Raw genomic sequence first — 16,560 nt, forward strand, 5'->3', positions numbered from 1 at the left:
CAAAATCCGTATATAAAATGATATTATATACGGATTACATACGGCCAAAAATCTGTATGTAATAAAGGCGTAGGTAAGGTTATATACGAATTATCCGTATGTAATTTACATACGGATTATCCGTATGTAATTTACATACGGATAATCCGTATGTAAATTACATATGGATAATCTGTGTGTAATATCCGTATATAATTATATACGAAAAAATCCGTATATAATATCCGTATATAATTATATACGCAAAAATCCGTATGTAAATTCATATATGATTACATACGGAAAAATCCGTATATAATTCTATAGCTTTACAAAAAAAAATTAAATAATTCCATATCTGCATCCAATAACTAGAAGTTTTATACATTTGATAAAACTTACACAGAATTGCCAAATTAATACATATTTGCATCCTAATGTTCCTAACATACTATATATTGTTATCTTATAACTTACTTGAATGCTACTATCTAATTATCTCAAAGAAGGAAAGTAGATATCTACATTATTCGATTGGTCAAAACTAATAATTCTTATATGAAATATCATGACAGGTATAAATGTTTAGCACAAATAAAATGGTGGCAATATCATGTATATATCTTATCATGTATCAAAAGACTAACAAACTTACAATAACAAAGAAATTATCCTGTATACATAAAATTATTTTATTTTTCCTTTCACATGACATGAAAATAACAAAGAAATTGTGAATTTAAAAATAATAACTTAAAAAAAATACTTTCATTTAGAAGACAATAAGCTATACCAAAGGCCTCCTTTCATCATTTTCCCCCTGCAGAATTTGGCAGATTCCCCAACTCTTCATCTCTAGTGGATTTTTCTCTGAGTTCCCCCTATTGTTGTTGCTGAATTTGCTATCTGGCAACATCTTCAATGTGACTCCCATAGCAATGAGTAAAAGTCCACTCCGTGAATATCAAGTATGACAATAGCAATGTCCCTGCCTTTCTTGCTGATGTTATATGCAACAATATTCAATGAGCTAAGTTAGGATCACATAATGTGATTAAAGTTGAATTTTTCTAACACCCAATATGCTGGTTATTTATATATCTATGACACCACTGAATGATTGATTCAAGTTAAAGGTTATTAATGTTAGGAGCGGTAAAATGGTCCAAAAATAATTTACACGACAATAAAAGGAAGTAAAATCATGTAAAAGCAATAATATATAAAATACTATAAGTTAGTGTGTATATAAATTAAGTAATATTACAATATCAAGCGTAAGAATAAGTTGAGAGAGATAATGGTTTGCATTTTAGTGAAATATAGGTCTTACAAATACTGTTGTTAAAAAGCTGTATTGTGTTCAAAAATTGAATTGTTAAAAAATAATCTTTTTAATTTAATTTTAAAATTCAATTACATAAAAGTAAAATTTATTAAACTAAAATATAACTTATTACATTGAAAATATATTTAAAATAAAATATTTATTACATTGAAAATATATTTAAAATAAAATATTTATTAATAACAACAAATAATTAAGATATTTTAACTAATTTAAAATAATTCAATTTGATTTAGATTGTAGTGTAGTTCAATTTATATATAAATATTATAAAATTAAATTAATCATCATAACCACTGTTAAAATTTAATGAAATTTTGTAGTAACTCATTTGATTTACAACACCCGTATCAAATTGAAAGAAATTATAAGGTAAGATCGTGAAAGAGGTGAAACTATTGTCACAATGTTTGAGAAAACAATCCCACCCTGATCATGAAAGGAAAATCTATTACTTATATTTACTGCAGATATATAATATGATTGGTAATAATTTTATGATCTTACCTTAGAATTAACTCTATCATGTGCTGAGTTGTCCCAGATTTTATCTGATTTTTTTAGATTCTCGCTAACAAGACCCATTAGTCTAACTCTGAAGCTGTTGCAGTCCCCTAATACTCAAAGTTGTGGCATGTAAGCATATCCTAGCTGAATTTAATCCTTTATGTACAAATATCTCCCAATACAGAGGAGCCTAGCAAAGAAACAAATATGCAATACTATTAGTGACTAAAAGACAATGAATTAAAACGAAAATATCTAATAGAATGAATACTTGAAATGCTGCCAACCCAGATTTTATTTTTGTATAATTGGTGATCAAAGTATGATTCTATAGGCACGGTCAAAGCCTGAATGAATAATAAAATTATTTCAAGTAGTGCAGGATACAACCTACCATGATAGTGTCGGCACGTTCAATTATTTTCTTAATGAAATGGCATACCCGTAAGTTGCATACATGATCATATTGCATACAATCATATTTGAGAAGCACAATTTCAACAAGGTGTCCTTTCTTTTGCAGTGCTTTACCTAGACCACTGACAACATCCCACCAACCTGTTCATGAAATAAATTAATTTAAACATCACTAGATGCTAGACAAACTTAAGAACAGGGCCATTGTATGCTTAATTCACCTGAACTTCCGCATAGATGATGACATTATTTCTAGTTGATTTCATACTAGATAATCTATAGAAGTACAAACTTGTAAAAGCAATATTTTGTTCAATAGGATAGTATCTATCATACATGCTGAATTGCTTTGACAATAGTAATTAAGATGGAGTATAGTTTGCTCAACTGTCAGCCAGTTGACATGTACTTAGAAACTTATGTTAAAAGTCTAAGTGAGATATCTCACTAACTTTTCTTCTATTTTCTCTTAGATTCTCAATTTGGCGATGGTTCTTGATTTCTATCAAGACCAAATACACTTCCATCTAATCAGGAAACGAAACTCAACAAGTTCAGAAACAATGGTAAATGAAGACCATTTTCAAAGAACAAGGATCTAGCAATTGCAACAACTTTTAATCCAAATAAGCATGAAAAATACAAGATTACAAAAAATTCTTAACCAAACACTAAATTTTGAAAAAAGATTTCAACAATTGGCAAAAGAGGAAACAAAATAAAAAAGTTAAAGAGACAACATTTTAAGGAGATTTGAGAATTTATTTTTATATAGAACTCAGACCCAATACTCCCTTTCTTTAAAGAAAATCAAGATGCTTCTGACATGCCTCCTTAAGATTCCAGTAGGTGTAATAATTAAAATCTAGGGACAACATAAAATCAACTCACAAGAATAAAACACAGGGATTAGGGTACACNAGTGCACCTTAGGTACTGGTGCCATCTCTGCTGCAATATGAATCACATGTAATTTGGACTATAGATAATAAATTAAAAGATGCATCAACCAGTAAAAGATATTCAAATTGTAATTTACAATTAAAAGTGAATACCTTGTTGCAGAAGATAAAAGACCAAGAAATGCAGAAATAACATCATGTTCACTCTGTTCTTTGTAGGCCATATATGTTTATCGTGATTGATATTCAAATACATTAAGGCTCCCTTCTTAGCAAACCTATTCAAATTCCCTCAATCAAGCTTCAATTCTTTCGTTTGGATAACAAGTTCTTGGAGTTTCTTAGTTATTGAATGAAACCTCTAAATCTTCTTTCTCATCTTGATTTTGACAGAGAACTTCCTCAATGGAAGGCTTGATCCGTTGCCTCTTATTCTGCAAACTGCTTAATAAATACAATAGAACTTCACATTGAGTTTCAAACCGATAAGAATATGAATAAAGATAGAAAAAGATTACGAATCATTGGTACCTGAAAGTGGTTCGGTGTCGCATTTAGCAAGAACCTTGAAATGAAACTTGCACTATCCTACCATTTCCCTTAGAGTGGTTAACATAGTTGAAGCCACTCAGGTTCCACCATACAAAACACGTTTTCAACTTCGACGCCATTTCTCATTCAATCCCTCATTCAAACAAGTTAGGGTTTTCCGATTTTTCAATTTTAGGGTAGGGTTTCAAGGGAAAGCCAACAAGAGAGAGGTGTACGGTGGAGGTTAGATAACCAAACTTCTTCTTCTGACCAAATCTACAACAAGGAACACTGAGAGATGATTAAATCTACAACAACGAACACTGAGAGATGGCTAGACAACCAAACTTCTTCTTCTCAGTGAATCACCGCAACATTAAAGGATTACACAGCACACGAAGAAAGTTATACATTAAAGGAAGAACATTATGGACTCACCACAAACTCACCGAGACCGAAAGAAGGTGGCATTGACCTCAGAGTACAAGAATAAGAGTCCTAGGGCTCCACTGTGAGAAATCGAGGGTTCGTTGACGTTGAACAAGGGTACCACACAGGGACAGGGGGCCATGATTGGAGGCAGGGACTCCTAGGGTTCAAGACACGAAGATGATGGTTCAGAGAATGAAGATGATGGTTCCAGACAGGGAGAGGAAAGACTTGAAGAAAATGGTTCGATGAAAAGAAAGCCTTGATGACGGGAAGGCTAGAGAAGAAAGGTTGGAGAACAATAACTCGATGAGAAGGAAGAACAAGGGTTCAATGAAAGGGAAGAAAAGAGCTCTAGGAGAAATTTAGTGTCTGACTCTTAGGTTTTGTCTTAAGTTTAGTTTTTTTAATTTTTTTTAATTATTTATTTTAGAATCCGTATGTAATATTTGTATGTAAGAAGAAATATGTTACTATATACAGATTTTATATACGGAAAATTCGTATGTAAATATTTTTACCATTATATACGAAAAAATCCGTATATAACTCATCCGTATATAAAATCCGTATATAACAGTTTTTATCTACAGATCAAAATCCGTATGTAATAATCCGTATGTAAATAGCATTTTTCTTGTAGTGCTTGTTAAACATGCTTGCTTTTATTGTAATTGTGTTGGTCATACTGTTAGAAACTGTTACTACAGAAAAGTTGGAGTTCCAAAAGTTTTATATGTGTGATACTTAAGGAACATCTGACCTCAACTAAGAATCAAGGACCCAAGTTCAAATATGTACCTGCAACCAAAACTTAATCTGTTTTACAGGATTACAAACAAGTGCAGTGAGTATTCAAGGATTAACTACATTGGCTACATCAACCATCTTGAGTATCTACAGCTTGTAACTTGTATCACCTTACTGCATCATGTATGAATTGATTGAATGTTTGGAAAGTGATTGTTTGTTGATTGGATGATTGAATGTCTAAATGATTGGTTTAAAAAATGATTTTCACGATTTTTAGTCGACTGAATTATGAGTGTAGTCCACTCTGTGTCTGTTGGGGAAAATCGGCAAGTGTACCGAGTCGCACAAGTAATATAAAATGGTAAGACCAAGTATCGTATCCCAGAGGACTCTCGGCGCTGAACAATTGTCTGAAAACAAGATTAATTGAGACTGAAAATAAAAGAGATCATGGATTTGTATTGCAAAAATAATAATAAAATAAAATTGATCAGTGGCAAAAGAGCACAGAGATGAATGGAGGTTGATTGATATGAGATTGTTAGTATGTTGTTGGGGTTAGACTTCACCGAGTTCCCTCTCATGTATATAAGAATTCTTCTTTATGCATTAACGCCAACGTCCCTCCCTAAAACACTTAAACCCGATCCCTCGGTAAATAAGCCTGTCCCTAATTACCAATTCATACAATTCCTTGCATTCCTGGTAAAAAGATGTGATGATCAAGAGGTTAAGACGACTAAGACTCATACCCTCATCCCTGAGCAATATAAACCCTTAGGAGTAATTCAATAAGGACCTGAATTGAAAGGAACCTCCCGGCACTCATGCAACTCATAGATAATGCTATTGTATAAGCAAGAATAAAACAGATGAATTACTCTAACAATTAATGAAAAAGCATATAGAATTAAGAATCAATTCATATACATGAGAGTTTATTAGGTTACATCATTCGCCAACAACAAATGGAAATTAGTTCCCCATAGACATGCTAGAACTCTATGAACAATGGAAGAAAGAAAGAATGTAAGACTAAGAATTGGCTAAGAGTGTATTGCTATGCTCTACTCTGCCAGGGATGCAAAACCTAGAGCCCCAGGGTCCTTTAAATAGTTTCAGTCGTGTCCCAAAGTGCGGCCCGGTCCGAAAGAATCAAATCAGACCAAAATCAGGGCCCGATCCACGTGAAATCATGCTCAAGCGTCGCAGGGAGCTCGCCTAAGCGTGAATTGGGGTTCATGTTGGGCTTGGGCGTAAGTTTTGGATGGTGTGGTGTTTCTCTCTCTTATCAAAATGTCACACAAATTAATTTTCCATTTTATTTAACCACAATCAAACATACTCACAAGCAGGTTGTCATCATAAGGGCTTTTCATGGCTTGTAACTTGGTTGGGCTAAAAAGGAAATTGGTTTTTCTGGTCAGCAAAGTTCCTTGAGTTAAGAGAGACGTTTGTGAATTCCTCTTTCAAGAATAACTCTCTTTTTCTTTTTCCCATCCTTCCCTTGCAGTGAGCTTTTTCTTTTTCTCTTTGAATTTTTCTCACTTTTTCTTTTCTTTTTTCCTTTTTCTTGCTTTTTCTTTTGATTGCTCACCATCTAGAGAGGTGGGTTGTTTCTTGATAACCCCAAACTTGAACCTTTATCAGTACCTCATCAAATTTTCTCAACTTAACTCAAGGTAAAGATCTTTCAAAAAGGTATTTCAAGACATAAGGCTCAAGGTTCAAAGGTTAGAACAAATTGTTCTATTTTCAGTGGGCAAAAATATTTTAAAGGCCAAAAGAATAAGGGATAACAAAAGATGGCCTTGATCATATGGAACCTGTAGGCAAGTAGCTCAATCACATAAAATTTGGGCAAAATCATTCATGCTTCCAAAGTAATAACAATTATTTAAAAACAACTCTGAAGCTCAAAACTCACACAGGTAAACTCACAAGTTCTCAAATTCAGAAAAACATCCTGCTCAGTATCTCAATCAAACTTTATCTCCAGCACCTGTCTCACAAATTGGGATTTATCATCATGCAACATCTCAACCTCAACCAAACACTAGAATCTAATAAAGCAAAACCCATCACACAAAACAGGCACAGTTGAATCAAAGTAGTTTAGTTCATTCAAGTAGAGCACAAAAAAAAAAGTAAAATTGAACAAAATTAAAACCAAAAACAAAAATAAAAATTAAAAGTAAGAGTTCAGAGAACTGGGTTGCCTCCCAACAAGCGCTTCTTTAACGTCACTAGCTTGACCCAATAAGTTCATCATCATAGCATCCATCAGAAGATGTTGTTAGTAACATTCATCAGTAGATGTCTAATCACATAGCATCCATCAGTGGATGCTAATTTTTCTTGTCTTCATTGGTATCCCTCAGTAGACACCAATCTTTCTCATCTTCATTGGCATCCATCAGTAGANGCCTAATCATCTAACATCCATCAGTAGATGTCTAGTCATCATTCTCTTCCATAGCAGCATCCATTAGTAAATGCTTTCTCAAACTCTTTCAGCATCCATCAGTAGATGCAAATCTTTCTCATCAACATCCTTCAGTAGATGTTAATCTTTCTCTTCTTCATCAACATCCATCAGTAGACGCTACCAGTACTACCATCAAAAGCAGGGCATAACCTAAAAAAACTCAAACACACAAAACCAAAATCAAATCTGAACCACACAAATAATAAAATAAAAAAAATATAAATATAAGTATAAATAAAATAAATAAAAAAATAAAATAAAACAAAACAAAATAAAATAAAATAAAATAAAAGGAAATAAAATTAAATAAAATCAAATCAAAGCAAATAAAATAAAACAAAATAAAAGATAAAAAATTCAGAAACTGGGTTCAAGATAATTTTTTCTTTTTGTTGAATTTTTTTAGGAATTTAATATAACCAGGAACCTATTGCAGTGTCCTAATCATAGGAACTTTAATCTCCAATTTCTTTAAGATTTCCATGAAACGCTGAAACTGTTTATCCTTTTTCTTCCGATGATCCCTTTTTGGGTGAGGAAGGAGTTTTTCATATGATTCTTTCTTTCTGCTTTCATCCTTCCCCTCTCTCTTTTTTTTCCTTGACACACTCCTTAAGGCACAAAGGACTTTTCTCAATTTTTTTCATTTCTCTCTCAACCCCTTCTTTTTCTTCCTCTACATCCTTCTCTTTTTCTCTCAAACATTCTTTTTCTTCTCTCTCATTGACGGGCTGTCGCACCCCATGCAAAATTTAATGTGCATAAAAGAATGCAGTATAGACTAGGAAGTGACTCCTAAGTCGTCTCTCAAGGACCAAATGTGGTTCGAGAATTAGGTCAGACACGAAGGGGGGGTTGTGAAAATGTTGTGGTGAATGTAGATGAATAAAATTAAATTACGAATGCAAACAAATATTCTAACATAGAAATGCAAACATAGATGTAAAAACAGTTTCAAAGACAGAATGGAAACGGTTGGTCATTAACTTAATTACAATGCTTCCTATCACAGATCAACAAAATAAAGTAGTGACTCAAACCTCTAATCCAACACAGTTAACCAACTAAGCAAAGGCTATTTATGTTTTCATAAAAGCGAACTAAGCGGACGCAATGTTAACATCAAATCCAATTTACACCATGCAATTTCATCAACTAATCAAAGACTCAACACCAACTGGGCAACTAAGCGTATACTGTTGACTCTCTGGCAAGTGTACCAGATCGTTTCAAGTAAAATAATTGGTAAAACCCAATATCATTCTTCCCAAGAGACCCGAAGCCTTATCCTTCGTGCAAATTGAAATCGTAAAACTTGTAAAGAAAATTAATTGGTGGGAATGCAAAAATACAAAATAAACATGCAAATGCGGTTGATTCAATTGACGAGAAAAAGACTATGGATGAATGGATTTTGGCGTTGGGCGGTTCCTAAACTCTTCTTTTCTTCATTTTTCTTCCTTTTCCTTGAGTCTAAGACCTTCATCTTCAATCCCATTCTTCCCTTTCATAAAAAATCCTACAAAACAATGCAAAACAAGCATAATATTGCTATAAACAACTTTTGACTCTCAACTGACTCAATTTATGTGTTTTGCTTGATTCTAAGCTCATTCTAAGTCTTAAAGGGTGTAATTTGGTCTCAATTGACATATGAAAATAACTGTGTTTCAACCGTTATCAACCTCACAGCCTTCACACGCTCCAACTGCCACCGAAAATAAAAAGCAATGTAGCTTATTGCAATTTTAAAAGCAAGGGGGCCCGTGCTTAAGAAGCAACACATCATGGCCTGGTGTGCTAATGGTCACGGCCTGCAGACATTAATTGGATTAAAGAAAAGTCTAACTGCCATGTTTAAGAAAGCTACTACTCCCACAACAAAGAAAGTGCAACACAGAAGTAATTTGCAAAGTCCAGCAAAGTTTGGCACAAAAGAAAACTCCTGCCAGCCTCGCATCCAACAACTTTCTTTATCCACGATCCATTGTATCCAACCCACACATGGTCCAGGAGCTCACAGTCACAGCCACGTGAAGAAGCATCCTACAAGCCCATCTACATAGGAGGTGCATGCTCACGGGCTGCATCAATTAATCACGTTCAACAAGTTGTAGCCAGCAATTGGAATTGAAGAATCTAGCAATGATGGGAGCAGCGACCCACCTTTGAAGATCATGACCTAGCAGCACTCCACGTCCAGCTTGAGGAGGTGCAGCACGTCAGCCCATCAGCATCCAACAGCATTTGGAGAGAGCATCACGCGTCCACTTTCTTGGACAAATAAAAGACAGTGCAACAGGTCGGCCCAAAACCTATCTCACGTCCAAAAAATGAAGAATCCAACTGCAGCCGTAAATGAAGAGAGGTGTGTGCTTGGAGAAAGGAGGTGCACGCTCCAGCAGTTGGTCCAGCAGCAGCTTCCACATTGGATGCAGCCCATTAATTCTCCATTCAGCAGCTGCTTGAGAGGAGGCCACGCTGGCAGTAGGGTATAGCGAGGTTGTCTCGGGATTGCTCCATTGAGTAGCCGTCACGTTTGTTTTTGTTTTCTTTGGGGACATATTCCCTACAGCCGCCACACACATGAAGATTGAAACTTTATTTTTCATGGAGGTGCGGAAGCCACCCTAAGAGGATTTTAGATTACACACGTTGATTCATGGTGAAAAGGAGATGCACACACAGATTGAAGCATAATAGGAGGGGCTTTTTCATTATTTTTTTTAGAAGACGGTGATATTTTCTTTTGCTGAAGCGGCAAACATTTGGTGATTTACTTTTAGAGCGTGTGATTCTGATTTGATGGGAGAGAAGAGCATACGGTGCAGCAAGCCACCTTCACTTGGCTTTGCTTTGAATCTTCTTTATTAAATGGAAATGAAGGCTTGTTAGTGTTTTAATTAAATTTATTTCATTGTTCGGTTTTGCCATGTTCATCATTACTTTTCTGCAGATGCATTCTATTATTGTTAACGCATTTCTTTTCTTTTTAGTGTTAGATGTGCCTTTCATTTCTTAGGTTAAGCTTAACAATTATTTTAATTCTCACCGCAATGTGATTTCATGTTTTAGTTCAAGCATTGCATTTTGAAAGCTTTAATTATGTTTGGATATTTGTCTATTACAGTGTTAGGTTTAACATTTTCATTTACTTTAATGTTGTTTAGTATTTTTGGTAGTGATAATTTAATTGTGATGTTAGTTTAAGTTAGTCGGGTTGGTCATTAGTGGTATTGCATTGCTTCTTTGAGATTTCTTGGACTGTACTTGTGTTTATTCTGCTCTGCCGGGCATTCTGTGAAATCTGATTGTGTTCTTGCAATGGGTATATGCTTAGTTGCCCAATTGGTGATTGCATCTTCGCTTAGTTGATCAATCTGTATAGAACACATTAGATGGAATAGGTGTATTGCGTTCGCTTAGTTCGCGATTATGATAGCATGATTAACCATCGGTTAGTTGGTTAGCTATGCTGGATTAGAGGCTAGAGCAGTTTATTCATGAGACTCTTGCACTTTAATTGCCATGCTGCTGCTCTGATTTCGCTCAATATTTAATCTGTTCTGTGTTTGCGATTAGGTATACGCTTAGTTGCCTAATCGGTATTTAGTCTTCGCTTACTTGATTAGACTGTAGGGTGCATGACTGATTGGATTTGAGCATTGCATTCGCCTAGTTTGAAATTCTGAAGACCGAATTAGCCTTCGCTTAGTTGGGTGATTCATGTTGGATTTGGATTAGAGTAGTGTGTACTTGTCGTTATTCTGTGATTGGAAGCATAGTGCTTGAGTTAATGACCAACCATTTTCATTCTACATTTGATTCCATTTTTACATCTGTGTTTACAATTCCTTTTTTTACATTTCTGTTGCATCCGTGTTTTAATTTAGTTTATCCGCACTCACAATCCTTTCACAAACCCCCCCCCCCCTCCCCACTACATGTTAGACCTAATTCCTGAACCACATTTGGTCCTTGAGAGACGACCTAGGAGTCACTTCCTAGTCTATACTGCATTCTTTATGCTCATTAAATTTGCATGGGGTGCGACACCCATCAAATTTTGGCGCCGTTGCCGGGGACCAACGGTTCAGTTTTACGTCGTGTGTCTATGTTGTGTGACTTGTGTTGTGTTGTGTTTGTGATAGTGTCGTTTTGCTATCTTTTGTTGTTTTCTGTGGTTCGAAATTTTTGTGCTATTGTTTCATGATTATAGGGTGTTGTGACTTAGTGAATGCTAGATGAAATCCTGGATTCATACCACCCTTTGATCCTGAGATTGATAGGACTTTTCATAGGTTAGTTAGGCATTCTCGGAATTTGTCTTTAGAGTCTGTTTTTGAGTCTGTTCCATTAGATACTGTGTATCCCACTGCTGAATCTGAATCCACTGTTGAGTACTTTGTGCATACTGCATCTGTTGCATCTAATTCTGATTCTGATTCTATTATTTTTCACACTGAGAACAATATGGCACAACCTCCACCTCGTGAGAGGACTTTTAGGGAGATGGTTGCACCTGATTTCGATATTGAAAGGTTGTGCATCCAATATCCTGATGAGGACGTTCCATTTGTTCTCAAGACTGGACTAATCCATTTGTTGCCCAAGTTTCATGGCCTTGCAGGTGAGAGTCCACATAAGCATCTGAAGGAATTCCATATTGTTTGTTCTACTATGAAACCGCATGATGTTCCTGAAGATCACATCTTCTTGAAGGCATTCCCTCATTCATTGGAAAGTGCTGCTAAGGATTGGTTGTACGGTTTGGCACCTAGATCTATCACTAGCTGGGATGATTTGGAGAGGTTGTTCTTGGAGAAATTTTTCCCAACATCCCGGACCACAGCTATCAGAAAAGACATATCTGGGATTAGGNAGCTTGGTGGAGAGAGCTTATATGAGTATTGGGAGAGATTCAAGACACTTTGTGCAAGCTGTCCTCATCATCAGATACTTGACCAACTCCTTCTCCAGTATTTCTATGAGGGTTTGAATAACATGGATAGGGGTATGATTGATGCTGCCAGTGGTGGAGCTCTTGGAGACATCACGCCTGTTGAGGCCAGGCAATTGATTGAGAAGATGACCTCCAACTCCCAGCAGTTTAGCGCCAGGAGTGATGCCATTGTGATGAGGGGTGTACATGATGTTGTTGCCTAGTCTTTATCAACTGTTGGAAGCAAGTTCGAAGGCAAGATTGACTCTCTTGCGAAGTTGGTGACACAGTTGACAACCAACCAGAGACCTGCAGCTTCATCTGCATCTGTTGCACGACTATGTGCTATTTGTCCTTCCAATGACCACTACACAAATGCCTGTCCTACCTTGCAGCACTCTGTTGCTCATGATGCGCCTTAGGCTTATGCTACTAACATCTACAACAATAGGCAGCCACAACAGCAGAATTATGACTTGTCCAGCAACAGGTACAACCCAGGGTGGAGGAATCACCCTAATCTTAGATGCGACAATGCACCACAGCATCAGTAGCAGGCGCCACCTTTCCAGAATGCTGGAGGACCTAACAGATATGTGCCTCCACCTATGCAACAAAATCAGAGGCAGCAACAACAGCAGCAGCAAGAGGCACCTGCTCAACCAGCTGCCCAACCATCTACTTCTTCTAAGCCTTCATTGGAAGAGTTAGTGAGACAGATGACTATGCAGAACCTGCAGTTTCAGCAGGAGACTAGAGCTTCCATACAGAGTCTCACTAACCAGATGGGTCAGATGGCTACTCAGCTTAACCAGGCTTAGTCTCAGAATTCTGATAAGTTACCATCCCAGACTGTACAAAATCCGAAGAATGTGAGTGCAATAACCCTCAGATCAGGGAGGTAGACTGTTGTGCCTTCAGAGCCTACTTCTCCACCTACACCCACACCTGCTACTGGTCACAAGAATAAGGACCTAGACGGTCCAAGCAGGGCATTTGAGGTGGGTGGTTCTTCTTCCTCTCCCGGTGGTTCTTTTTCTCCTCCAGGTGGACCTTCTCCTTCTCCCACCATTACCACCAGTGCATTTTCTCCTTTGTATGATCGGCCTATCCCTCTTCCCTTCCCTTCCCTTCAAGGGCACTTCCTAGCCAAAAGATGGAAGAGGTGGATAAGGAAATATTGGAGACCTTCAGGAAGGTAGAGGTGAACATACCTCTATTTGATGCAATCAAATAGATTCCGAAGTATGCAAAATTCTTGAAGGAGCTATGCACACACAAGAGGAAGATGAAGGGCAATGAACGGATCAACATGGGAAGGAATGTATCTGCGCTTATTGGTAAGTCGGTCCCGCACATTCTTGAAAAGTGCAAGGACCCAGGTATATTTTGCATTCCTTGTGTGATTGGAAACAATAAATTTGAGAATGCCATGCTTGATTTAGGTGCTTCTATTAATGTTGTGCCTTTGTCCATATATACATCTTTGTCTCTTGGTCCTTTGCAAACCACGAGTGTGGTCATTCAGTTGGCCAATATGAGTGTTACCCACCCAACAGGTTTCATAGAGGATGTCTTGGTTAGGGTTGGTGAATTGATTTTTCCTGCTGACTTTTATGCTTTGGAGATGGAGGAGGGATTCTCTCATGGATCCGCTCCCATTATCTTAGGCAGGCCATTCTTGAAAACTGCCCAAATTAAGATTGATGTGTATGCTGGAACTTTGTCTATGGAATTTGCTAATATTGTTGTTCATTTTAATATCCTTGATGCCATGAAATTTCCAGCTGAAGACCATTCTATTTTTAAGATTGACATGTTGGATGACATTATTGATGAGTATGTTGTTGATGACTTTCACTCTTTGCATGAGAAGAAGCATTCTTTTCTATCTTCTTTACATCCATGCATTGAATCGGGATTTGAGAATGATGTTGATAATGTAGTGGATTTTGATGAGGATTGTGATGTCTAGGATATTGATGCTATGCATGATATTGATGATGTTGTTGACATATTTGTGATGGACATTGATTTGGATTGTGATGAGATGGGTGTCCTGCCTTTACCTGTACACTCTTTAGAGTCAGAATGCATTAACCAGGTTGCAGGAAGTACACTTGAATCTGACTTGCAGGAACCCACTCTTGAGCTGAAACAGCTCCCACATAACCTCAAGTACGTGTACTTGGAGGATGATGAGAAGAAACTGGTGATCATTTCTACCTCCCTTGATTCTGTTCAAGAGGAGAAGTTGCTTGGTGTGTTGAGAAAGCACAAGAAGTCCATTGGTTGGAGTTTGGCTGACATACCTGGTATTAGCCCATCCACATGCATGCATAGAATTCTTTTGGAGGATTGGGCAAAGCCAGTTAGACAGCCACAGAGAAGGCAAAACCCCGTGATCATGGACGTCATTAAGAAGGAGGTGACCAAGCTTTTGCAAGCTGGGATCATCTACCCTATTTTAGACAGTCAGTGAGTGAGACCCATCCATGTTGTGCCCAAGAATACTGGCCTCACTGTGGTGAATAATGAGAGGGATGAGCTTATCCCCACAAGAGTGCATAACAGCTGGAGAGTTTGCATTGACTATAGGAGGCTCAACCAAGCAACCAGGAAAGATCACTTCCCATGTCATTCATTGATCAGATGCTGGAGCGTCTGGCAGATAAATCTCACTACTGCTTTCTTGATGGTTTTTCTGGTTATTTCCAAATCAATATTGCTCCTAAGGAGCAAGAAAAAACCACATTCACCTGCCCCTTTGGCACCTTTGCTTATAGGAGGATACCCTTTGGCTTATGCAACACCCCTGGTACCTTCCAACGGTGCATGCTTAGGATTTTCAGCGACTTCCTTGAGAGTTGCATAGAGGTGTTTATGGATGATTTCACTGTGTATGGATCCTCTTATGATGCATGTTTAGATAGTCTGGAAAAAGTGTTGAAAAGATGCATAGAAACAAACCTTGTTCTCAATTTTGAGAAATGTCACTTCATGGTTGAACGAGGTTTGGTTCTAGGGCATATCATTTTTGAAAAGGGAATAGAGGTAGACCCTACTAAGATGTTTGTGATTTCACAGTTGCCTTACCCTTCTTGCGTGCGAGAGGTGCGATCTTTTCTTGGACATGCAGGTTTCTACAAGCACTTCATCAAAGATTTCAGCAAGAAGGCGATTCCCTTGTCCAGACTGTTACAGAAGGAGATTGACTTTGATTTTAATGACAGATGCAAGCAGGCGTTTGATTTCCTGAAGGAAGCTTTGACCACCACTCCGATCATTCAGGCACCTGATTGGATAGCCCCATTTGAGCTCATGTGTGATGCGTCTAACTATGCATTGGGGCTGTCTTGACACAGAAGATTGACAAGTTGTCGAGAGTGATCTATTATGCTTCACGCACTTTGGATGCTGCCCAATCAAATTATACCACAACTGAAAAAGAGTTGTCGGCAATTGTTTTTGCCCTTGATAAGTTTAGGTCATATTTGCTTGGATCACCTGCTATTGTGTATACTGAGCATGCAGCTCTGAAGTTTCTATTGAAAAAGGCTGAGTCAAAGCCAAGATGGATCAGGTGGATGCTACTACTCCAAGAGTTTGAATTGCAAATCAGAGACCGGAGTGAAGTACAAAATTTGGTTGCAAACAACCTCAGCAGGATTGAGAGAGCCGAGAAAGAAGCTGATGTTTTGCCCATCTAGGATGACTTTCCTGATGAGAGTTTGTTGATGATTTCATATTCTCACCCTACTCCTTGGTTTGCACATATTGTAAATTATTTGGTTGCTTATGTTTTTCCTCCCTTAGCATCCCGTGCTCAAAATGACAAAATTAAGAGTGATGCTAAGCATTATATCTGGGATGACCCATATCTGTGGAAGCTTTACAGTGACCAGGTTACTCGGAGATGCATTCTGGACCATGAGATTGACTCGGTCTTGCAGTTTTCCCATGCCTCCTCACCTGGTGGTCATCTGGGGGTTCAGAGAACAGCTCGCAGGGTGCTTGACTGTGGTTTCTATTGGCCTTCCATCTTCAAGGATGCAGAGAGGATTTGCAGCACCTGTGAGTCTTATCAGAGAGTAGGAGGATCAATTTCACGGAGACAAGAGATGCCTCAATAGCCTATGTTGTTCTGTGAGTTGTTTGATGTCTGGGGCATAGATTTTATGGGACCTTTTCCTGTTTCTTTTGGTTTCTCTTATATTTTCCTTGCTTTGAATTATGGTTCAAAATGGGTGGAAGCTAGAGCCAC

At 37.4% G+C, this 16,560-nt stretch overlaps 1 long non-coding RNA gene and 1 pseudogene across 2 annotated transcripts; one reads left to right on the top strand and one right to left on the bottom strand.

Annotated features, from left to right (window-relative positions):
* Positions 1–579: 579 nt before the first annotated feature.
* LOC111242571 lies at positions 580–4,583 on the bottom strand. Of its 2 annotated transcripts, XR_002669766.1 has the most exons (7): positions 4,123–4,583; positions 3,685–3,960; positions 3,307–3,597; positions 3,180–3,199; positions 2,229–2,392; positions 1,835–2,024; positions 580–979 (listed from the first exon to the last, which is right to left on the bottom strand). It is a non-coding gene; the product is annotated as an uncharacterized LOC111242571 (long non-coding RNA). The 2 variants fall into 2 exon arrangements; XR_002669767.1 differs by lacking the exon at positions 3,180–3,199 and having other exon boundaries at positions 2,277–2,392; positions 4,123–4,581.
* Positions 4,584–9,687: 5,104 nt separating this feature from the next.
* On the top strand, positions 9,688–14,301 carry LOC106773417 (annotated as a pseudogene).
* The last annotated feature ends 2,259 nt before the right edge of the window (positions 14,302–16,560 follow it).

This window comes from Vigna radiata, chromosome 9 (genome assembly GCF_000741045.1).
Source record: "Vigna radiata var. radiata cultivar VC1973A chromosome 9, Vradiata_ver6, whole genome shotgun sequence".
Taxonomy (NCBI): domain Eukaryota; kingdom Viridiplantae; phylum Streptophyta; class Magnoliopsida; order Fabales; family Fabaceae; genus Vigna; species Vigna radiata.